The following is a 25,682-nucleotide window of genomic DNA, read 5'->3' on the forward strand; positions in this document are numbered from 1 at the left end:
CTTGAATGAACTGACACTTTCTATTATGATGTTAAGTTCTTTAGATTTGACCCTAAGGATAACTAACTGCAGGCTGTGGCAAATATTAATTCTATGAGTAACCTTACCAGGAGAAGATTCTAAGTAGTTCTCATGACAATTATGAGACAGGACAGTATAAATCAAGCTGGGACAGAAGGTCACATTTTTTTTTTTCTATATCTCTGAATTTGTGCACTGAAAACACCACAGTTTTAGAACTTGTGCAAGGAATAATCCCATCATCTAATAAAAACATTCAACTATGTTTGGGGTTAGTATATTTTTAACAACTCTCTTGCTAAATAGCACCTCTCACCTTTTGTTCATTTATATGTCAGGTTCAGAGTCTTCAATGAGCTGAAGTATCTAGCTGAACTTAACATTTTGTTTTCTCTGTTTTTAAAATTTATTTACAGTAACCATCCATTTATGATAAATGACAGTTTTTCCTGTGGTCTTAGCATATATTATCCTTTAATGATAAATTAATTTATGTTTTAAAGTGGCCCAATTTAAAGAAACATTCTAAGTAAATGATAGCATAGGAGGTACATGCACATGACAGTAATTGTGGCAGTTGTATATGAATGCCTAAAATTTGAGGCACACTGGATTACAATGTAAAGTTAGAGCTGGCTTCTAATTCTAGCAGCACATCAACCAAGGCCAAATGTGTGCACTAAGGTGAAGGTGGAGCCTTGTTAGAGCCCTGTGCAGCTTCAGGAACACCAGGGCTGGAGGGGCTGGCCCAAGTTTGAGTCCAGAAGGCTAGTAACAGCAGACTTTTCAAGAGCCTCTTTGTTTATCTCCGATTCATCCTTCTGTGTACTCTGGTTTGGCTTCCATATTACTCCATCAATACAGCTGTCACATATTCAAAAATGACCTTCCCCAGGAGACATTTGTCAACACTCATCTTCCTTGACCTTTCACTAGCTTTCATTGTGTATTATCTCTCCACTATTCCTTAAATGCTCTTTTCCGTAGGCTCCTACTGTTTGGCCTTTTAAGTCATATGGTTTCAAGAAGGCAGCCAAAGAGAGAAAAGTCACTTTTGCAGGCTGATTCTGATCTGTCAACCTATTAAATCTTGAGTTTTCTCAAAGCTGGTTTCTAGGCTCTCTTTTTCCCCCTCGGGACTCTTGCCTTGGGCAAATCTAATCCACATTCAAGGCTCAATTCTCACCAGTGTGCAGAAGACTTGCAAATTAGCAGTTTCAGCCAGACCTCTTCCCTAGACTCCAGACCCATCTCCCCAATTGTCTTCTTGACAGTTTCACCTCAGTGACACCTGAAATTTGTGTCCAGATCAACTCTTACATTGTCCTTCTTCCTATTTCCTGAATCCCTCATCAAACCTAGTCCTTCCCTCCTGTTACCTTTCTCAGTAAGTAATGCCATATTCCACACATTACCAAAGCCAGAAAGCTTAATACCTCTTATAGCCCTTATATGCTATATTTGATCCATCCCCCAATTTTGTAAGTTTTTCCTCTTAAATATTTCCCACAGATATCCCTACCTCTGAATCATTATTACTTCCATTGTCCTGTTGAAGCTACCATCTTCTTTCCTGAACCACTCCAATGGCATCTATGTGACCTACTCCCTACTTTTCTTCTCTCTTTACTCACTTCCCCCTTTCTGTTGCTCATGCTCTAGTGAAAGTATTCATTTCAAGTATTACCACCCCGACCCCTTGCTTGAAAATCTTTTGATGACTTCTCATTGCTCTTAGGATAAAAATTCAAACCCTTAACATAAACTTGAAGACCCTACATGATCAGACTCCACCTCTTCCCAGTAAGGCCTCATTCCACTCCCCAGCTCTGCCTGCTTTTTCACTAAACTGTGCCCTGATTGTTCTCCTTCAGTACATACTGTTCCTTCTGCCTGAGATGCTTCATCTGTCCTCCCTCCCATCCTTCCACGTTTGTCGACTCCCAACAAGTTCAAATGTCCACTTAAGCTTGCTGCCTCAGAGAAAACTTACCTTTCCTCCCTGATCACAGCAAGCCCTCCTGTGATGAGCTGATATGACACCACATCTCTTCCCTTCATGGCACTTAATCATGGTAATAATTTCACCTCTATTTGTATGTTTATTAGTTTAGGGCTATCTCCTCTGCTAGATCATATTCCATGAGGGGTACCCAGACCATGTTTGCTTTTGTTATATTTGAGTCCTCACTTTTTAGGAAAATCCTTGACACATACTAGGTGCTTAATAAGTAGGTCTGGAATAAATGAAGAACAAAGGAAGGCAATGAAGTTGAGTGTTGGAACAGTGGGAAGGTTGGGAGATACGAACAAGCAAAATACAAATGATCTTTGTCTTCTTTGTTATCTAGCCATTGTTCTTCCTGGTGAGGATGAGTGCCTTCTCTGTCTACTGAATTGGGACTGGAGATATTAGAGAGAGTGAGATTAAGAGTACCTAGTAGTATTGCTTCTTTGAGCCTTTCTATTCCCTATTTTGCATTTCCTTCATGGGCTAGGGTGTTGATGTGAAAGTATACTTATAGGAAATGGTTAATTGTGAGAATTGAAATATAGAAGCTTTGCTTGATAAAAAAGTATTCTCATTGATTGGGAAGACTTTTCTCAGATGGGAAAATGTAAAGGCCATTTCTACATTCAATTGAATAGTTTTTGATGGTGTAAACTAGCTCTTTTGTAAAGTACTTGCTAAAAAGTGAATCTCTGTTCATTTAAAAATCATCCATTTGTGTGCAAGTAAAATTACTTGTCATGGTTTGAAAGGATTATTTATGGTTTCTAAACATTCATCTATCCCAACTCATCTCATATATTGCCTTTACAAAATGGAAATTTAATTCCATTAGAATGTTCTGTTGTCCAATATATACACCTTGTTATAACATGATTACATTCAATTGCTGCCCTTGCTATATTAGAAAATGACAAAGTACATCAAATACTTTTTAACTTTCTACTATAATATGTCCTGGTGACTGTGACTAATGCTATTGATGATCACTTCAAAAGATAATCCCTAGGAACAGTGATATTTCACATTGACCCAAGAAAAAATAGTTCATGGTAATACAGAAAAGAATAATAGTGGAAAATGAATTTACAACGTACTTTCCAAGGTTAAAGCCTTGCAAGATAGAAAACAAAGAATAAACTTTAAATGACATTTCTTTGTATTTGAATCTTAAAAACAGTTTCTTTGGCTTATATTGGATTTTATTAACTTTGATGTTAAACTTATATAAAATATTATATGAATATGATTTTTTGAAACTAAAAGTGCTGGAATTTCTTAATTCTTGAAGTATATTTCTGTATGTATGAGATGGTGCTGGTTGCAGATGAGGGGCAGGCTGAAATCTGACAAAATGGCCTAAAAGATGTTATGTGCTTAACAAATTACGTTACAGAGATGAAATCAGACTGAAGGGTACCTGTCAAACTTAAGAAATTGGCACTTTCTTGCTGTGTGGCCAACTGCTTGCTTCATAGGAGGAGATGCCATCTGTTTTTGGCATGGCTCACACTAAGGGTTGCATGAACAGTAGTTAAGGGGAGATACAGCATAGGTTGTTAGCAACAAAAAAAAGACTTTGGAGGAATTTGATACTGTTCATGAACATATGATTAGGAAGAACACTCAGATTTAAAAGTTCGAAGGGAAATGCACACGTCAAGTATTCAAAACTGAATTTATTTCTAAAGACCAATTTGCATTTTTTAGGCATAGGCAGTCTGTAAGGTTTTAAACATCTATGTCTTCCTTTCTTTTTATCCTCTTCCGCAACTGAGAGTGATCATTTTAGCAATGTCAATGTATTTTTTGACCCTGATTTTTGAATTAGAATGTGTGTGGTTCCCCTTAGCTACTCTGCAGGAGCAAGTGCTGCTGGGGGGTTTTGTACCCTCAGCCTATACACTAACAAGGAGTTTATAGAGGCCATTGGCTCTACCAGGAAGAAGATCACAACTTGAAACTTCAAGTTTTGATCTTATCTTTCTACTGTATTCTGAGAGCCACACCACGGAGTGAATGCAATGTCATCTTTCCCTCAGTTTCTGCGGGTAGCTTCAAGCAAAAAAATCTTTTCTGTCAGGGAAGAAAAGATTTATTTTTTTTAATTTTCAGGTAAAAGGTACAACCATGGCAAAGTCTTGGGATTATCTATCGTAAAACTTGTCAAACAATGACATGTTTTATTAAGTTGTCATGATAACTCATCTTAACTCTCAGGAGATTTTGGCAATTATTTCTCAGTTTTAATGACAGTGGAGATATATTATAATCAAAAGATTTAAAAAACATTATTGGGCTCCAGAAGACCTCAACAGGGTCTATATATATACTTTGAAGATTTATTTTTGTAATCATATAGCAGTTTTGTAATGTTTATTACTTGTTTTCTCCTAAACCATGAAAGCAACTGCTATTAATGATTGTGTAGTTTTGTTTTTGAAGAGAGCATATGTATTATGGGAAAACAATTTGGAATTTTAGCTGTTTGATGAAATGGACTAATTCAAGGAAATGAATCACAGATTTACCTTGGGATGTAGTTTTTCCTAAGAGCTAGTCTGCAAACTCAGTGAGGGCGGGGGCCATGACTGTTTTGTTTATCTATGGCTCTTCATAACCTGGGACATACTATGTGCTCAATAAATACTTGTTATCTGATGGTCGAATAAGAAATAATGACAGACTGCTGACTAGTATTGTTTAGTAGATCATATATGTAATGGAGACAATTATTGAATGTACTTGCTAGAGGCTCAGCATCATGTAATATGCTATGCAGTTGTAAAATATAAGGTCCGGCCAACCATAATAGACAGAGGAAGGGAAAAACTAGGCACGGCAATAGAATATAACTTATCCACAATGGGTTGAACTGAAGAAAACTTTATTCCTATTTGTGTCAAGTACAGATTGATGAAAAGATTCTTGAGATGGTTTGTGTTCAAGTGCTTTGTGAAATGGACGTATTTATGAAGAGTTGTGTTAGTTGATAATATATTTTAATGATCAAGGGGAAATTACTATGTAAAACAATTCCTATTGAAGATTTCCTTGTAAAACTAATGACAATGATTTATTCTCTATGTAACTTGAGATTTCATCCTTCAGAAAAGCATAAAATGTTAAAAAGCACAGTTACTTAGGATAAAACTAAACCAGTTTTTCATGTTGCCACACAATGCCTTCTATCATGGAATTCTCATAGTTATCAGAGTCACATCTTGTTTTACAAGTGGAATGCAAATTTTATAACATGAGGCAAACCAGACAAAAATAAGCTTAATTTTGTCGGTCTTCTGTAAGACGCTCTCTTGCATTGTTTTTCCCATGAATAAGCATCTTGATGTAAAGGTTAGGTTGAAACCATCCATATCTGTATAAAAATCTCTCTATATAAAAAATCTGTATTTTATATATCTATATGTCTATACCTATCTGTCTAGTCTCTACATCTGTATACCTCTATCTATATCTATGTCTATATAGCTTGCTCTCCCCTGTCTATCCATCCATCCCTAGAAAGATTCTTGAACTCAGTACTTTGACAAGATTTTTTTGAAGATGACTGAGCCAATAATGAGAACAATGCTCAGTTCATTATAGATGAAAATATAAAAATATGTAGAGAGTTCTAGCATCAGATTGGAGTTCCTTCTCTCTCTGGTTCTGGTAGTAACTCTTTATCCATGCAGATAAATAGTTTTGGCCACTTCCTGATAGGGTGCTTGGCACATAGCAGATGCTTAACAAACACTTGTAGAAACCGTGAATCATCCACCTTCCAAGTACCTGGTGTTCTTTTGTGTGTCCTACTCTGGCTTATGCCCAGGATGTTCCCTGTGATGCCTGTGTCTTACATTAGGGTCCTTATTACTTAAATAAGTGAATATTTATAAAGTTGTAAAAAGAGTGCCAGGTATACTGTAAACATTTTAGAAGTGATTTAACTAAAATAATAAGTAATAGTATTACTTATTTAAAAAAAGATAGAGTTCTTGTGATATAATAGACAGCAATTGGGGTGAAAATAGAAAAATTCATTGATTTTTCAGTTGAAGGACACTAGGAAGTGACATATTAGTAAGTATAAATCAAGATTGTAGAATATAAGCTAAATAAAGAGGTGACTTTGAAGAACTGTGGAGAGACTGCAATTTTACTCCACCTTCAAGCTGACACATTAGCCACAGTTTCATGGATGCTGATGAATGGTCTCCTGGACTCGGTCTTCTTGTTTAGAGGACTTACAGTTACCTTGAACAGTTCTTTTGACTCCATTTCAAACCAAGTTCTTTAGCTGTCGATTGAAAAGCCATTGAAAGATTGGGTTCAGCTACACTAAGCCTAGAGCACAGCATGAGCTGTAGCTCCTGGCAACATTTGGTAGCAATTTTTTATAGCTCTCACAATTGGGTGAAAGTTAGGGCTAGAGATTCAGCACTTTATTTTTGTGTGGAGGATTTAAAAAATTCCTCTTACTCCCAGCATCTATTGTTGGCTTCAAGATTTGGGACACAGAAAATCTGCTTTGACTCCTGCTTATTAACCGGACTTCTGTTTCCTTTTAAGTTGATAAATACGTCTTTAACATATTTAAATCCACATCCTTTCTCTTGTTATATTTTACCCATTATCTATCTCTTTGGAGTAGAAAGAGTTAATGAAGTGTGAAGTTGCTACATCATCTTGACCAGTTTACAGTTTGAGGTGATTTTAGAGCTGTGATTTTAGGCCAGAGTCATCTTCTCTTATGCCATTTTATATGCACTTCAGAAGTTCTGCTTTCTAATTTGGGGTGACGGTCACTGCACATTGTACTTGTTGGATCAGCTGATCAGTCTTAGTGGTGCAAAAGTGTACTAAAGGGTAGTCATTTTGGTGTTAACATCCAGCTGTAGTGGATTAAGAATGCATGTGCTTAAAAAAAAAAACTAAAGACAAAATATATTATTCCTACATTTCCTCCTACAATTGGAAAGTTCAGCTGTGTTTTATTTTTCATGACTCCAAAATGGAACATCAACTGCATATATTAGATTAAATATTAGGTTATAGAACAATGCTTCTTGGGAAATAATCTAGAAGATTGATTGCCTCACCCTATGGCAGAAGGGACTAAGTAACCTTTTGAAGTGTCTCTGTCTTTATATGTTAAGTGTGAGTTGAAGACAGAATTTCGATTCTGTCTATTTACCACACAGAGTAGATGCTGCTTTCTCTATTCAGTTATTACTTTCCAAGGAGGTCTTTACCAATTAAAATTCAGCACTTAGTATAGTTCATAGCTCAATAATGAATGAATGCCTCAATGAATGACAAATTCAGTTTAAGAAAATTTTGTCGCCATTTGGAAAAGGTTGTCATCTACATCAATTATTCTTAAAACACCTGTGACGTTAGTACATCTGCTTATTCTGGAGTTTATTATTATTATTATTATTATTATTATTATTTTTTTTTTTTTTTTTTTGTGGTACGCGGGCCTCTCACTGTTGTGGCCTCTCCCGTTGCGGAGCACAGGCTCCGGACGCGCAGGCTCAGTGGCCATGGCTCACGGGCCCAGCTGCTCCGTGGCATGTGGGATCTTCCCGGACCGGGGCACGAACCTGTGTCCCCTGCGTCGGCAGGTGGACTCTCAACCGCTGCGCCACCAGGGAAGCCCTCTGGAGTTTATTATTTTATCTAATTTTTTAAGTTTTATATTTGTTGAATTTAATTTTTTTAAATAAACATTTAATATAGCTTTAACTGGTATGTTGGCAACCTATACTTGGTTGTATGATTATAGTGAGATGTTTAACTACATATAGCATATTCACATTTTCTATTTTTAAAATAGACATCAATCATTTACCACAAATTCTTTATTGCCTCAAAGAGACATTCTTGGCAACAGTGTTGTCAAGGAAACACACTGGAACTGTTACATAAAAGAATGTCTCTTTGAGGAAAATCTTTCAAAATGATATTTCTATTTTTTTCCAGATTGTGTGAAATTATAATTTACAAGCAATTCAATTTAAGCATACAATTTATAAGCAGTCTGTAATGGTATAACTATGGAAATATCTGTCAAATACAGACATTTTTGAATTTTTAGTTTACATAATTAGATGTCACTAATACAGTGCAAAGGCCTAAACAGGAAGAGATTAAAAAATAACATGATGTCTGATTCTCATGTTAAACCCATTAAATTTTAACGAAATCTTTAAGATGCAAATGACATAGGTTCTTAGAAGAATTAATAGACGAAAATTTCCTTTATTTCCATGTTGATAGAGTATCTGAGGGAGAGAAAAAAGGCAATGATTACCTTTGAAGGTATAAATTTCAAAGACTTTAGAAACTGAGTAGAAGTACCGTTAAATAGCAAGTGTATATTATTTATGTGTTCAGGCAACCACGTTAGAAAACACTAGTTGGAGACTAGGATAGTCACTGACTCCTATCTTTAGCACTTAGTTGCTATCTATTTTAAATTTTTCTTTTAGAATTGAAGGCTATAACCTTGGCTGTAAAGTTTGGAGGAAGATATCCTGAAATATATATAACATATTTTTGCTAAAAAGCATGTATTGGTTTGCATTATGTCATAGACTATTTGGATTTATGGGGACTGAAGAGATCCTTCAATAGGTAAGAAAATATGCCAAGAAAGGCTAAGAAACTTGCCTAAAGTTCCTTAGGATCAAAACCAGAGATAGAACCTGGTTTCCTGATTCCTAGTTCAGTACCATTTCTATGATATTGTTGGCTTAAAGAACTTGGGTTACCACTCCTATCCTATGATTCTTTCCCACCCATTAGCACCACTGATCTTCAACTGAAATGTCAACTCCATGCAGCATTTTGGATGGTATTTAAATCATTCCTTGTGGGAAGGAAGAAAAGAATATAAAAAACAGAAAAAAGATTTTTTTTTTGAGAAACATATAGGGATTCTCAAAAGGCCTTGATGATACACTAAGGAATACAAGGCTATTAAGTATAAAGAAATACTATAATAATCCAAGTAGATTTTGATAGTCAAAATTGTGAAAATGGATAAGCTTTGGCTGGAGACAAAGTGAAAATAAGGTATAAGGGAGAAGCGAAAGATTAGGCTTTCTCTTGTGCATTCATATTATAAAATGTTACACAGACAAACCCTGACTAAGATGGTATTCTTACCTGGCTTGTCTGTGGGAACATCAGACTCTTGACTGGTGTTGTCAAGTAGACTCACATAGTGAATATCTACAACTGATAGAGGGGTATTTACACTCTGACCTTTATCAAGGCAGCAAAAAAATTGATCAAGTGCTACTTATCAGTGGTCAGTTTGGCTCACTAATGTTATGTACTTGAAAAGACTGTATATTCTTTTTTTCTCTGGCTATTTTAAAGATTTTCTCACTGCTGGTAGGTTTCAGCAGATTAACTAGTATGTGCCCATATGTGATTTCCTTTGTAATTATCCTGCTTAGTGTTCATAGTACTTTTTTAATCTGTTACAATATTTTTTTAATCAGTTTTGGACACCTCTCAGTCAATATATCTTCAAATCTTCAAATATTGTTTCTATTTTGCTTTCTCTTTCTCCTTCTGGCCCCCAAATACATGTCTGTAAAACCTTTCCACTGTATACCATTTGCTATTTGCACATTTGTTTCTGTATCTTCCATCTTTTCTGCCCCCAGATCATAGCTTGGATATTTTGTTTATACCCTTCTTCTAGGCCACTAATTCTCTCTATAGCCATATTTAGTATTGTTGGAGCCAGTATACTGATTCCAGATTTCTATTTGCTTTATTTTTGTTACAGTTTTAGTTATTTGCTCTTTTCTATTTACTTAATTATGTAGACCTATTTATCTTAATGCACTCACTTCAGGATCCCCTTTGTGACTATTTCTATAATATATTGTTTCTCCTGCATTTTAGACATACCATGTTGTCTAAAGTTGTTTAGACACATAGTATCTCCTGTTTTGCCTGATAATTTTCATTAAGTTCTGGATATTATGTACCAAAAATTATGGACATAATTTAAGGATTATGATAATTTTATCTTCTCTAAGAGAGAATTTATATTTGTGTTTGGCCTGTAGTTAGGGACACTAGAAATTCCAGGTAATGTTTATACAATCAGGGTTGAAATAATTAAAAGCTGGCCTTCAGTCTGTATGAAAATTGTTTTATTTGTAATTCCTAACTATTCCTAGGATGTCAGACCTTTCAGTCCCAGCCCAATGTCTGGATGGTGTGCCAGATGACCCTCCCCTCTCTGCCCTTGGTTGATCCTTGATTTCCAATTTTTGTCCTCTTAGCCTCATGAATGTAGCGAAAGTTTTGCTCAGCATCTCAGACTTTTCTGTTAAGATGGGCAAACATCCTTAGGACACAAGCAGCTCTCAAAATCCAAGAAACCCAATCTGGGTTTTCTTCCCTTCTGAGATCTGTCCCCATAGGTCTTCACTGCCTTATGAGTTCTTTGATGCCATTACACAGATTTTGTTTAATTTTGTCCAAAGTTTCCATTTCCTTTCAGCAAGAAAACTAGTCCAGATGATCTGGTCTTCCATTACTGGTAGTGAAACTCCAAAATATGTCTTTGAAAGTTGTCCTACTTCTATGTAATACTTGTGAAGTTTTAATTTTTCTAGCATCAAGATTTTGGGGAGTGGTTTCTTTCTTTTAACTTTTTTTTAAAACCAGTGATACAGAGCTACAGCATAACAAAAAAATTTTAACTATATTTTAAATGTGTTCCTTTCAAGGTTTGAAGATAGAAATTCAGTAGAATTTCTTAGGAGTGATGGAAATATAGTATGCTACATCTTTTCAATGATTCATTTAACACCTTGATTGTTTCACCTGATATCACATGTGTTTCTTCTGGAATTTCCAGTGGTATCATTTTTATTTCCTGATTGAATATTTGTATTAAGATTCTTTAAAAAACTAAAAATAGAGCTACCATATGATCCTGCAATCCCACTCCCGGGCATATATCCAGAATAAACCATAATTTGAAGAGATACATGCACCCCTATGTTCGTTGCAGCACTGTTTACGATAGCCAAGACATGGAAGCAACCTAAATGTCCATTGACAGATACATGGATAAAGAAGATGTGGCATATATATACAACGGAATATTACTCAGCCATAAAAAAGAATGAAATAATGCCATTTGCAGCAACATGGATGGACCTAGAGATTACCATACTAAGTGAAGTAAGTCAGACAGAGAAAGACAAATATCATATGGTATCACTTATATGTGGAATCTAAAAAAATGATACAAATGAACTTATATACAAAACAGAAATAGACCCACAGACATAGAAAACAAACTTATGGTTACCAAAGGGGAAAGGGGGAGGAGGGATAAATTAGGAGTTTGGGATTAACACATACACACTACTATATATAAAATAGATAACCAACAAGGACCTACTGTATAGCACAGGGAACTATACCCAATATTTTGTAATAACCTGTAAGGGAAAAGAGTCTGAAAAAGAATATATATATATATATATATATATGTATATATATATATATATATATATATATATATATATATATATATATATATATTTGAATCACTTTTCTGTACACCTGAAACTAGCACAATATTGTAAATCAACTATACTTCAATTAAAAAAAATTGTTTTATGGAACATAATTGGCAATTATAGAGTTTCTCTGTTGCTAACATACTGTAGAATACTGTACAATATTAACTGAAAGCCTATTAAGAATCAAATTTTACATAATTAGAACATCTCATTTCCAGTTTTCAGAAAATTACAAATGAAATCAAAAGATATCTGCTGTTGTAAATAATTTATTAGTGCATATAAACATTACATGTACATATACAGGTATATATTTCCTTTACTGTATTTTAGATATACAAAGTTGAATACTCAGAATCCTTAGTGCATGCCACACTTTTATTATTGACTTATCATAGCCCACTTTTATTTGCTTTATAATTAAGTTAGTTATTTATAATAAATTAACATACATAAAATGACCATCTGATGTGAAAATTAGAACATTAACCATAACTTCTATATATCTTTTTATTAATCCCCAATCCTGTCTTTTTCTCCTCTTGATATAACCACTTTCCTAGGCTTATGTTTGCCATATATGCCTAAACAATATATTACTTAATTTTCGTATTAAATTTTTTTTTTCCAAAGCCTTGTCCTCTTGAAAGTATGCCATCTATAGTCCTCTGGGACTCATTTCACTTAGTATTTTTCTACTACTATTTTTATTTTCACATGAGTTGGAGGTCACCTGTTCTCACTACTACATAATATTTCACTGTGATTTACCATAACCTAGATTTCACCTGTTATGAACATTTAATGTGTTTGTGTTTTTTAATATAATGAACACCTCTGCTGTGAAAATTCTTGATCTCTTACCTTCTATATATTTACAAGATCTTCATTGGTTATATTCAGAGAAGTAAAATTTCTGGATTTATAGTGTGTAAATGTTCATATTTAAAAAATATGACTGTATTTGGCAGGCCAGGTGGGTGTGGCTTCTACTGGGTTCCTAAGTGTACACGTGTTGGGTCACTGGATTGTTCCCTGTGTGGGCAGGCTGACCTCTGGACCACAGTAGAGCAGGGCTGGAGCCAGATCACATAGCTGCTGCAGGGACAGCAGTTGGGTCCTAGGCCAGCAGGCCTGTTACCAGGGGGACAGATGGGTGTGGTTCCTCCTAGGTCCCTTGAAAGAAGGGACTGGTAGTAGGACTGTGGACAAGTGAGGCTAGCGCCGAGTCTGCGGCAGGGTGGGCCTGTTTCTGGTCTCCGGCTAGGGCCAGAGTCACTGGGTCTGCCGCCTGTGTGTGGACCTGTCTTCTTCAGGTGACCCTCTTCAGTTGTGGGCTCCATCAGGGTTTCACAACCTCTTATTTGGGTCCCAAAGCTCCCATAAAGGCACTTTTGTCCATGGGATGCCTGCCAAATATTTGTTCCTGTGGTAGGATGTGTGCTGGGTCCTCCTATTCTGCCATGTTGCTGACATTACTCCATAAGAAATCTTACTGATTCCCATACTCTCTAATAAATGTTTTGTTAGATTTCTTGATTTTTGCTTACTGAGTAGATACAAAATGATACCTTACTCTGGCTTAGATTTGTAATCTGTGATTATTAATGAGATTGGGCAACTCTTCAGTTCATTGACCATATGTGTTTCCTCTTCTGTGGAATCCCTATTCATGTCCTTTGTCTGCTTTTTGCTCATTGGGATATTTTCACTTTTCTTTTTGTTTTGTTTGAGTTTTTTTAAAAATTTTTATTGGAGTATAGTTGATTTACAATGTAGTGTTAGTTTCAGGTGTACAGCAAAGTGAATCAGTTATACATATACATATATCCACTCTTTTTTAGATTCTTCTCCCATATAGGTTATTACAGAGTATTGTGTTTGAGTTTTGACACTAGTATTTGAGTTTTACGTTTGAAAATGTTTTTTCCCCCAATGTATAGCTAGTATTTTCACTTCCTTAAGATGTCATTCGATAAAAAATTCTTATTTTAAGATAATCCTTATAAGGTATGGAATTTATTTTTACAAAGGGATAGTTTGTCTGGCTCATTGAGTGAAAATCATCTATCACTTGGATATTAGAGGGTTGTGAACAACCAGTATATCTTTCTCTGGAACATTCACTTTCATTCTGATGTTTCCAAAAATGGGTATAAACGAACCCATAAATCTTCTCAAGTACTTATTGCTAAGCTGGTTGAACAGAAGGGTAACATTCCAACCATCTCAGGTCCATTGTTTATTCCTATCCAAGAAAAGGAGAAATTTTACTCTTTGTTAAGGCTTGCATCAAAACAGGCAGACCTTCAGCATACATGCTTAATAGGCATTGGTGGGTGGAATAATTGTGCTGCTTTTAGTGTATTTCTCAGTCAGGTCTGTAGATGGTTTGCAAAGGCAGCTAAGTCCATGTTGGCTACAAATAACTAGTATGAATTTTATGTCTTGAATACAAATGTAGTGCTTGATAAGCTGCCCCAAATTCCATTCCTATTTATGTGAACTGCATTCACCACCAAGGCAAAGAACTGTGGAGGAGCTAAATGCTTAGACTCACGTGGATTGTGCACTGAGAATTGTCTACTCCCATCACACTTCATGGACTCATATGGGCTCTGAAAATGCTAACTATAACAACTCTGACAATAGTTTTTATTTCATAGACCTAGATCCTGGTTTTACCCTTAGAAGACTGGAGAATTTTACTAAAGAACAAAAAAGATGGATACTCTTACTATACATGGAATAGTGCAAAAAAGCAACAAAATTATTGTGAATCCTAAGCCTAAAGAGGAAATTCAAATAATATGTACCTTATATACTCTCTTTCTGGAATGTCTTCATTTGGAATTCAAGAAGAATGTCTTGATTTAAAAGTATGCTTTCGTTTTATTATTAGAACAGGAATTTTGGGAAGAATGGAAAAAAGGAAAAATAAAGCAGAACAGGCAAATTAAATTGGAGGGAGAGAGATGTATTCTTAGAAGTATGATTGAAATCTCAGAAGTCTGACTAGCTAGATATGACAAATTGAAAAAAGTAAGCTCCAATTTAATTGTTTTTGAAAGTAGAACTATAAAAGAGAATATTTTCAGTCATTCTGGGATTAGATAGGATGATTGGGGCCTAAAGAAATATAGCTGTAGCACAGTAACAGGATCACTGAGAGTGTATTAAAATTATTACACTAAAGGATCCCAGATCTAACAAATTCTTGAAAGATGTCCTCTTAAAGTTTTAAATAGGGAGTCCTTAATGAGAACTAGCCATATGGGAAAAGAATACTTGGACAGATTTGAAAGGGAATTACTGAAAAATCAGCCTAAAATAAAAAAGAGAAGTACTGAGAAGATGATGATTATTGTACGTGGGGGTAAAGATATTGCCTCTCTCCTAAGGGAAATAAACTTATTAAATAAGGGCTTGAAGGGAAAGTATCTGAGAGATAATATACCTTGAAAAGGAAAGATAATAATAGATCTAATCCAGGCTGGTTTGGACACCTGTATGATGAGACAGTGATTAGAATGATTTAACTGAGGAAGTGAGGGTGGACAAGATTTGTTTGAACAGGGGATGTTTATGGCAGCACCAGAACTCACTGATTATATTTCTCTCATGACAGGATGCCTTACAAGACAAAAGCTGGAGAAAATTATGTCAGAAAAGCAGATAATTGGGCTGAATAATAGAGACAAATAAAAAGCAAAGCAGATACTCAGATCTTGTGAATGGCCATACATGTGGTAGAGAAGGAGAAGAATCAATTTAAGCAGGCTAAGCTAGTTTGAGCCTCCTGGGAGTAGGAGGAAAGCAGATAGAAAGAAAAACATTAGAGCCTTCCTCCCTGCTGCAGAAAAATATGTAGCAGAAAAAGGTGTTGCTTGAAGTCTAGACTCTTCAAAAGGTGAGGAAAGAGAGGGCCTGTGGATGGTGATTCTCCAGCAGAAACTGAGTTGGAGTAATATGGAAAGCTTCCTTACCCGGCAAGTCTCAAAGGCCTAGGACATTCCAGAGCAAGTGGCAATAGTCCCTGTGGAACAGGTCTGCCTGCTGGACAAATCTCATCCTTAAATGCAGCCCTGGGACGGGGATGAGGGCAGAAAATTGAGACTCAAAGGTAACTGAAATTACAAAGTTTTTGATACACTGAATGGGATTTAAAGAACTTCAGTAAGACCTGGTGACTGGTTCTGTGACCACTGCAAATTTCAGAGCTTTGCCAGAAGTTTCCCTCACTCTCTGATTAAGGATAGAGAATGTAAAAGTGGATACCCCTCCCCTCCATCCTTGTTAAGAGTAATTAATCTCCTTATGGCAAACTTCACAATTCACTGATTTTGGACCATGGACAAGTGACAGACGAGCTGGGAGTCTGGTGTAACAGAAATTAAATTTTTCTGCATTTACTCTGCTTTCCTCAGATAGCACTGAGCATCTTCGGGAACACTTCTTACTGGTTTCTGGGAACACTATTTTTGAATTACTTTCCTGGGATAATCACTTTGGAGCTAGGATTAGGTTGTTTTTAAACTGGGATTCTAATAATTTTATATGTCCTATTAAGTCTTTGTACTTTCTGAGTACTGGGGCTCATGGGCAAAAGAATTTAACTTTTGATGTCTTGAAGGGATCATATTCATTCCCGCAGAATACAACTCAGACTACAACTCAACTAGTCAGGCCGTTTCTAGAGAATACAGAAAGCTCTTGAGGAAAATTGATTCTAATATTTTTTATTGATTGATTGATTTTAGTTAAAAGTAGGATGACAACACTGAGGCCTTAATTTCTTCCTGAGAACTTCACAATGAGAGAATATTTACATTCAAATTTGGGTCATCTTTAAGTTATTGACACTATTATTGGAGAATAGTGATTCTTCTACTTGATTTCATTGTGTAACCTCTAGTGTGCTATGATGGACAGTGGAACTGGACCCAAGTTAGAATGGGAAACAAAATAGGGAGTACATTTTAGCCTAAGGTACAATAGGACTTAGGAAAGTTTACTGAATGTAGTATTCTTACCCAATTTATATTCCTCATGAGGGAAAGCCAAATTGGCCACAGCAGAGCAACGGTTGGTGTTATGGACAAGGGAGAGGACTGTCCTGAAGCTCATCTCCTTCCCTGAGGGATGAGGCAAACCCCTCATCCATCATTTCCTTGACTGTTAAACCAAATAGGTGAAAAGAATAGAAAACAGAGGAATGTATATACATGTGTGAGATGCTTATTCCCTACTCCTTATATTTCTATAAAGGGGAAATAATATGTATTCTAATCCCCAGGAGGGAAAATAAGGGATCATTTCTTTCCCCACACCCTTACTCCTAACCAAGGTTCAAGTGGTGACCCGTGGAAGCGATGAATTAGGGAAAAGGTACTGAGCAGGACCAGTTTTCCTCCTTCTGGGTTTTCCTTCTTTTGGAGGCAGCCTGAAGCACACATTAGAGTTTACCAGGGCAGATTCTGTCCCTGAGGCAGAGAGGTCTGCCATTTTGAATGGAGTTAAGTTCAAAGGTGAAGGTGAATGTGTTAGAAGTCCATTTGGTCACTGATCCAAACCATGTTCTTCAGTTCAGTGTTATCAATAATAAAGTTTAATTTTTATATTTGTTTCCCTGACTCCCTAGTCTATGTTTCAACTCAGGGAGACTGCAGACACAAGAGTGATTCTTATCCTCAAACTCTAACAGATATAGAGAAGCACCAAGTGATGCAGGAGGAGTAGTGGGTGTGATAGGGTGCAGTGAGCTGGGAAAGACTCACTGAGCTTCAGGCGTTCAGTGACAAGAAAGATTTGGATCATCAAAGCAGGATAAAAATGGTGACTTGTGACTTATGACGGCTTTTCTGAAGCAGGGAATATGATCTCAAGTGCCCACAAGGACCAGGTAGTTGAAAAGAAAGAGTAACACAGTGCTGGATACATGTGTGCATTGTGAAGTGGTAGTGATAAGTGGGGTGGGGGAGGGTGTGAACTGGAGAGCACATGTCCCCCTCCTCAAAAAAAAGGGAAAGTTGTTATGTGCACCAGCAGGCTGTAGCTGTGGAGGAATTATTGGATCTTCCTATTTCTAAGAGAAAGCAGAAATAAGTATTTCTCCAGAAGATGTCCCAGTTTTAAATGTTGGCTTAAATTTAGGTGAGAAAACTCTTTCTTGGACAATTAAAACAGGTCTACAGACTGGATGTGGTTTGAACATTGTTGTAATGGGGTTGATATTTCTCTCAGCATGTTGGGGACCTGCCCCCTAATGCACTTAGATTTGAGGTTTTTTTTTATCACAAATTTACTTCATCCCTATTGGCTAAGGCAGTTTTCTCTGTTTGCTGTATTTAAACTTCTGCACTACCTCTTTTATTGCCACTGATTTAAAAGTCTATCATATACTGCCCTAGACCAAAAGTAGAGTTTGTAACTCCAGTATTCGTGGGGCTTGATTAGATCCAAAGAAGCACATATGGTGAAATGTGCCATCTCAACATTTGGTCAATTATGCCAGCACCCTTGTGCCAGGGAAAGTGATTTCTCCCTCCAAAAGACATTTGAGCCAGAAAGAAGTTCTTTGATTTCTTGTTTTATGTGACATTCTGTCTGCATTTAGCAGGCTTCCAGATGTTCATGAATTTTATATTCAACTTATATAGTCATTTATGTTTCCCACCAGAAAGCAGAGTGGTTTATGTTCCAGAAACTCAATCGAAAATCATTTCTTCTAACTTGAACTTGAAATGACTAAATATTTCGTGGTGTAACTTCTAATTATAAATGTTCTGTGAGTTTAGAGGACTTTTTTTTGTTTTTACATGTTTATTAGAGTATAATTGCTTTACAGTGGTGCTTAGTTTCTGCTTTATAACAAAGTGAATCAGCTATACATATACATATATCCCCATATCTCCTCCCTCTTGTGTCTCCCTCCCACCCTCCCTATCTCACCCCTCTAGGTGGTCACAAAGCACCGAGCTGATCTCCCTGTGCTATGTGGCTGCTTGCCACTAGCTATCTGTTTTACATTTTGTTGTATATATATGACCACGCCACTCTCTCACTTTGTCCCAGCTTACCCTTCCCCCTTCCCATGTCCTCAAGTCCATCCTCTAGTAGGTCTGTGTCTTTATTCCCATCCTGCCCCTAGGTTCTTCATGACAATTTTTTTTTTTTAGATTCCATATATATGTGTTAGCATACGGTACTTGTTTTTGTCTTTCTGACTTACTTCACTCTGTATGACAGACTCTAGGTCCATCTACCTCACTACAAATCACTCAATTTTGTTTCTTTTTATGGCCGAGTAATATTCCATTGTATATATGTGCCACAACTTCTTGACACATTCATCTGTCGATGGACACTTAGGTTGCTTCCATGTCCTGGCTATTGTAAATAGAGCTGCAATGAACATTGTGGTACATGACTCTTTTCGAATTATGGTTTTCTCAGGGTATACGCCCAGTAGTGGGCTTGCTGGGTCATATGGTAGTTCTATTTTTAGTTTTTTAAGGAACCTCCATACTGTTCTCCATAGTGGCTGTATCAATTTACATTCCCACCAGCAGTGCAAGAGGGTTTTCTTTTCTCCACATCCTCTCCAGCATTTATTGTTTGTAGACATTTTGATGATGGCCATTCTGACTGGTGTGAGGTGATACCTCATTGTAGTTTTGATTTGCATTTCTCTAATGATTAGTGATGTTGAGCATCCTTTCATGTGTTTGTTGGCAATCTGTATATCTTCTTTGGAGAAATGTCTGTTTAGGTCTTCAGCCCATTTTTGGATTGGGTTTTTTTTTTTTTTATATTGAGCTGCATGGGCTGCTTATAAATTTTGGATATTAATCCTTTGTCAGTTGCTTTGTTTGAAAATATTTTCTCCCATTCTGAGGGTTGTCTTTTCATCTTGTTTATGGTTTCCTTGGCTGTGCAAAAGCTTTTAAGTTTCATTAGGTCCCATTTGTTTAGTTTTGGTTTTATTTCCATTTCTCTAGGAGGTGGGTCAAAAAGGATCTTGTTGTGATTTATGTCATAGAGTGTTCTGCCTATGTTTTCCTCTAAGAGTTTTACAGTGTCTGGCCTTACATTTAGGTCTTTAATCCATTTGAGTTTATTTTTGTGTATGGTGTAAGGAGTGTCTAATTTCATTTTTTACATGTAGCTGTCCAGTTTTACCAGAATCACTTATCAAAGAGGCTGTCCTTTCTCCATTGTATATTCTTGCTTCCTTTATCAAAAATATGGTGACCATATGTGCGTGGGTTTATCTCTGGGCTTTCTATCCTGTTCCATTGATCTATATTTCTGTTTTTGTGCCAGTACCACACTGTGTTGATTACTTCAGCTTTGTAGTATAGTCTGAAGTCAGGGAGCCTGATTCCTCCAGCTCCATTTTTCTTTCTCAAAATTGCTTTGGCTATTCAGGGTCTTTTGTGTTTCCATACAAATTGTGACTTTTTTTGTTCTACTTGTGCAAAAAATGTCATTGGTAGTTTGATAGGGATTTCATTGAATCTGTAGATTGCTTTGGGTAGTATAGTCATTTTCACAGTGTTGATTCTTCTGATCCAGGAACATCATATATCTCTCCATCTTTTTGTATCATCTTTAATTTCTTTCATCAGTGTCTTATAGTTTTCTGCATACAGGTCTTTTGTCTCCTTAGGTAGATTTATTCCTAGGTATTGTATTCTTTTTGTTGCAATTGTAAATGAGAGTGTTTCCTTCATTTCTCTTTCAGATTTTTCATCACTAGTGTATAGGAATGGAAGAGTTTTCTGTGCATTAATTTTGTATCCTGCTACTTTATCAAATTCATTTATTAGCTCTAGTATTTTTCTGGTAGCATCTTTAGGATTCTGTATGTATAGTATTATGTCATCTGCAAGCAGTGACAGCTTTACTTCTTCTTTTCCAATTTGGTTTCCTTTTATTTCTTTTTTTTCTCTGATTGCTGTGGCTAAAACTTCCAAAACTATGTTGAATAATAGTGGTGAGAGTGGACAACCTTGTCTTGTTCCTGATCTTAGAGGAAATGGTTTCAGTTTTTCACCACTGAGAACAATGTTGGGTGTGGGATTGTCATACAGCACCTTTATTATGTTGAGGTAAGTTCCATCTATGCCTACTTTGGGAGGGTTTTTATCATAAACCAGTGTTGAATTTTGTCAAAAGCTTTCTCTGCATCTATTGAGATGATCATATGGTGTTAAGTTTATCTTCAATTTGTTAATATGGTGTATCACATTGATTGATTTGTGTATATTGAAGAATCCTTGCATTCCTCAGATAAGCCCCACTTGATCATGGTGTATGATCCTTTTAATATGCTGTTGGTTTCTGTTTGCTAGTATTTTGTTGAGGATTTTTGCATCTATGTTCATCAATGATATTGGCCTGTAGTTTTTTTTCTTTGTGACATCTTTCGCTGGTTTTGGTATCAGGGTGATGGTGGCCTCTGAGAATGAGTTTGAGAGTGTTTCTCCCTCTCCTATATTCTGGAAGAGTTTGAGAAAGATAGATGTTAGCTCTTCTCTAAACGTTTGATAGAATGTGCCTGTGAAGCCATCTGGTCCTGGGCTTTTGTTTGTTGGAAGATTTATAATCACATTCTCAATTTCTGTGATTGTGATTGGTCTGTTTATATGTTCTATTTCTACCTGGCTCAGTCTTGGAAGGTTGTGCTTTTTTATGAATTTGTCCGTTTCTTCCAGGTTGGCCATTTTATTGGCCTAGAGTTGCTTGTAGTCATCTCTCATGATCCTTTGTATTTCTGCAGTGTCAGTTGTTACTTCTCCTTTTTCATCTCTAATTGTATTGATTTGAGCCTTCTCCCTTTTTTCTTGATGAGTCTGGCTAATGTTTATCGATTTTGTATATCTTCTCAAAGAACCAGCTTTTTTTTTTTTTTTTGCGGTATGCGGGCCTCTCACCGCTACGGCCTCTCCTGTTGCGGAGCACAGGCTCCGGACGCGCAGGCCCAGAGGCCATGGCTCACGGGCCCAGCCACTCTGCGGCACGCGGGATCCTCCTGGATCGGGGCACGAACCCGCATCCCCTGCATCGGCAGGCGGACTCCCAACCACTGCACCACCAGGGAAGCCTAAGAACCAGCTTTTAATTTTATTGATGTTTCCTATTGTTTCCTTCATTTCTTTTGAGATTAGGGGACTTTGATTTTTATCTTGGTAATTCTGAATTTTATCCACATTCACTGAATAAACATTTGAAAATATTGGAGCTGCTTGGATCTTTTATTTCTTTTCATTGATAGGATTCTTCTGCTAAACTCCTAAAATTTTAACTGTAACTTTTAATCTCATTTAAAAAATCATATGTGTTCTGCATTATAATTGTATATTTTGTTTTTCACTAGGCTGTGAGTTTCTTGAGAGGCCCTTGCAATATTTAGAACTGAACTTTCTTATACTAGGTGCTCAAGAAATTTACTTCATGAGTATTAATTCACTCTCCCTTGAAATTCATAGAAAGGATAGCTATAGATCAGTTGTTTAACTGATTTCCCTTTTTAAGATCCATGGGCTATCACCATCACTCATGATTTAGCCGTGGAGGCATTTCTTCCCTTACCTATAAAACCTGAATTACCAAGCTTGTTCTAAAAAGGATCAGTTTAGTCTGAAGTCAAGGTGGTTAATAAAGGCAGGGAAACAGCCAGATTTATGACAATCCATTGAAGCATAGGAAGTTCCATTTAAAATCATTTTTTATATAAATATATAGCAGTTTTAGGATATGAAAATCAAGAATTGTGTGTACATTATTTATTAAGTTTGGATACATAAAATCATAACTTTGGGAGGCATCATAGTGATAGTTTACTTCAATTTTGTTCCCAACTTGATTTTATAATATTCTTTACAGAGAGCACTAACCTTCCAGAGATGAAGAACAATCTTATAATGCAGGCTGTTTTTTTTTTTTTTTGAAGAGAGTGACAAGAAATTTTTTCCTTATATGAAATCAAATCTACCTTTTTACACTTTTGTTCATTAGTTCTAATTCTTCAAAACTGGGACAACACAAAATAAATTTTGTTTTACTCCACACAAACTTTCAATATGTCTTCCCTTGATGTTTTCTTCTCCTTTTCCTCCTTCTCCTCCTTATTCTTCTTTTAAAATGGCTTTATTGAGATCTAGTTTACATACCATAAAATTTATCCACTCTAAGTATACAGGACAATAAGTTTTGGTATATTTATTAGAGCTGTGTAATCATCATCACAATCCAGTTTTAGAATATTTCTATACTACGAAAAGTTCCCTGTGCTTGTCTGTAGTCAGTTCCCAGCCCTGAGCAATCACCGATGTACTTTCTCTTTACATGGATTTGCCTTTCAAGAAATTTCATACAAATGGTACCATGCGATATGAAGTTTTTTGTGTCTGGCTTCTTTCAATTAGAATAATATTTTTGAGATTCATTCATGTTGTAGCATGTATTCATAGTTTTTTCCTTTTTAATGATGAATAGTATTCCATTGTATAGATACTTGACATTCCTTTCATCTGTTCACTTATTGATGGACATTTGGATTATTTCCACTTTTTGGTTATTTTGTATAATACTTCTGTGATCATTCATGTACAAATCTGTGTGGACATGTATTTTCATTTCTCTTGGGTGTATATCTTGTAGTAGAATTACTGCATTTTATTGTAGATATATGATTAATTTTTCAAGAATCTGACAAATGTTACCATTTTGCCATGTTTCATTCTACATCCAACCAAATGTTAGGAGTGTTACAGTTTCTCCAATATCCTTGCCAACACTTAGAATTGTCAGTCTTTTTTATTATAGCCTTCTTATTGTGGTTTCAGTTTTCATTTCCCTAATAATGTTGAACATCTTCTCATGTGTTTATTTTTCATTTAAATATCTTATTTGGATAAATGTCTAGTCGTTAATATATCTTCTTTGGTGAAATATATTGACCATTTTAAAATTACATTGTAACTTATAATTTGTTTTCTTTTAAGTTGTTAAGAGTTCTTTAGATATTCTGGATATCTAAAGTTCTTTTTTAGATATATGATATGCAAATATTTTATTCTAGTCTGTAGCTCAGTATTTCAATTTCCTGTTGTCTTTTGAAGAGTGTTTTTAATTTTGATGAAATCTAATTTATAATTGAATGATGACTTCATTGTAAGATTTGAAATTGGGTAGGTTAAATCTTCCAACTTTGTTTTATTTAAAATTTTTTTTGGCTATTCTAAGTCCTTTGCATTTTAAGATAAATTTTAGGGTCTGCTTGTAACTTTCTACAAACAAGCCTACTTGGAATTTGATAGGGATAGCATTGAATCTATAGATCAGTTTGAGGAGAATTGACATATTACCAGTAGTAAATCTCCAACATAAACATGGAATGTCTCTCCATTTATTTAGATCATCTTTAACTTCTTGTTAGTTAAAGATGTCATCTCACTGTCTTACATTTCCATTGTTAAATATATTACTCAATATTTTATTGTTTTTGATGCTGTTATAAAGAGGATTATTTTTTTTTGATTTCAATTTCTACTTGTTTGTTGCTAGTATGTAGAAACAGCTGGGTCTTCTTTTGAAGTTAATTTATTTGTTCCTCCTTGTTTTTAGTTGTCAAGGGAGGATGAAGGAAAAAGCCTGAGATTGTGTTCTGGGCTTCCTCTCTCCACTAAGTTGCCTTGTAAGGGCTATTATTTTCCCAAGATCACTGAATATTGATGAGAATCTGAGTTACCTGTGTTCAGAATATATAAATATTACATATGAAAATTGCACTCATATTGGGAGGGTCAGCAGTCAATCTGTTTAGCTTGATAAGCATCTCTCAGCCTTGATCAGGGTGATAAATCAGAGAAGATATTGAACAGGATACCCATTAGTCAGTAGGCTATGTACCCTGAGGGCCCCATATGCAAGGCCATCATTCACCAGCCCGGAGTGTGATGAAAACCTGCTACCTTTCAGTGGTTAGTGAAATGTTACAGTAACCCTGTGTAAGTGTTCTCTTTGTGACACTCCCATGACCTGCCTACCTCCATTGTCCTGTCATTCCCTCAAGAAGAAGAATGTTCTGTGCATCCCATACCCCTCCCTTCATCAGGTGCCGGAGACCTTGCCCCCAAATGACCATAGAGTTATCTTCCTCCATATATTTGTGTTATTAATTTCTTCTTCAATTGTGATTACTCGTTTTTTCCACTAGAGTTGCTCGATTATTTTATTAAAAGGGAAATCAGTGAGAATCTTTTGTTCTCTTATGTCCTCTCTTGGACCTAGAAGAAACTTTGCATTATATAAGATTGAGTTTGACCAAACATAGCAAAAGTCTGGATCTATCTAGGTATCTACATATGTATGTATGTATGAATATATATATGTATATATCATCTATCAATCAATATTTATATCTATTATTTATCTATGTATGTATCTATCTGTCAATCTATAGCAAAAAGTCTGTAAAGTAGTTTGAGGGTGATCAGTTCAGGGATATTTTGGCTATTCAAAAAGTCATCAAGGAGGGCTTCCCTGGTGGCACAGTGGTTGAGAGTCTGCCTGCCAATGCAGGGGACACGGGTTCGTGCCCCAGTCTGGGAAGATCCCACATGCTGTGGAGCGGCTAGGCCCGTGAGCCATGGCTGCTGAGCCTGTGCGTCTGGAGCCTGTGCTCCACAACGGGAGAGGCCACAACAGTGAGAGGCCCGCGTACTGCAAAAAAAAAAAAAAAAAAAAGTCATCAAGGAATAACATTGTCCCGGCCGCATAGCACAGGGAGACCAGCTCGGTGCTTTGTGACCACCTAGAGGGGTGGGATAGGGAAGGTGGGAGGGAGACACAAGAGGGAGGGAATATAGGGATATATATATATACGTATAGCTGATTCACTTTGTTATACAGCAGAAACACAACAATGTAAAGCAATTATACTCCAATAAAGATGTTTTAAAAAAAAAGTCATCAAGGAGTTAGAGCTCCTCCTAGCTCCTGTTCCACCATGTTTAGTACATGACTCTTGTCCTAATGGTTCAGTGTCTGCAGGCATTGTGCCTATGTCC

The sequence above is a fragment of the Mesoplodon densirostris genome, chromosome 3 (assembly GCF_025265405.1).
Source record: "Mesoplodon densirostris isolate mMesDen1 chromosome 3, mMesDen1 primary haplotype, whole genome shotgun sequence".
NCBI classification, from domain to species: domain Eukaryota; kingdom Metazoa; phylum Chordata; class Mammalia; order Artiodactyla; family Ziphiidae; genus Mesoplodon; species Mesoplodon densirostris.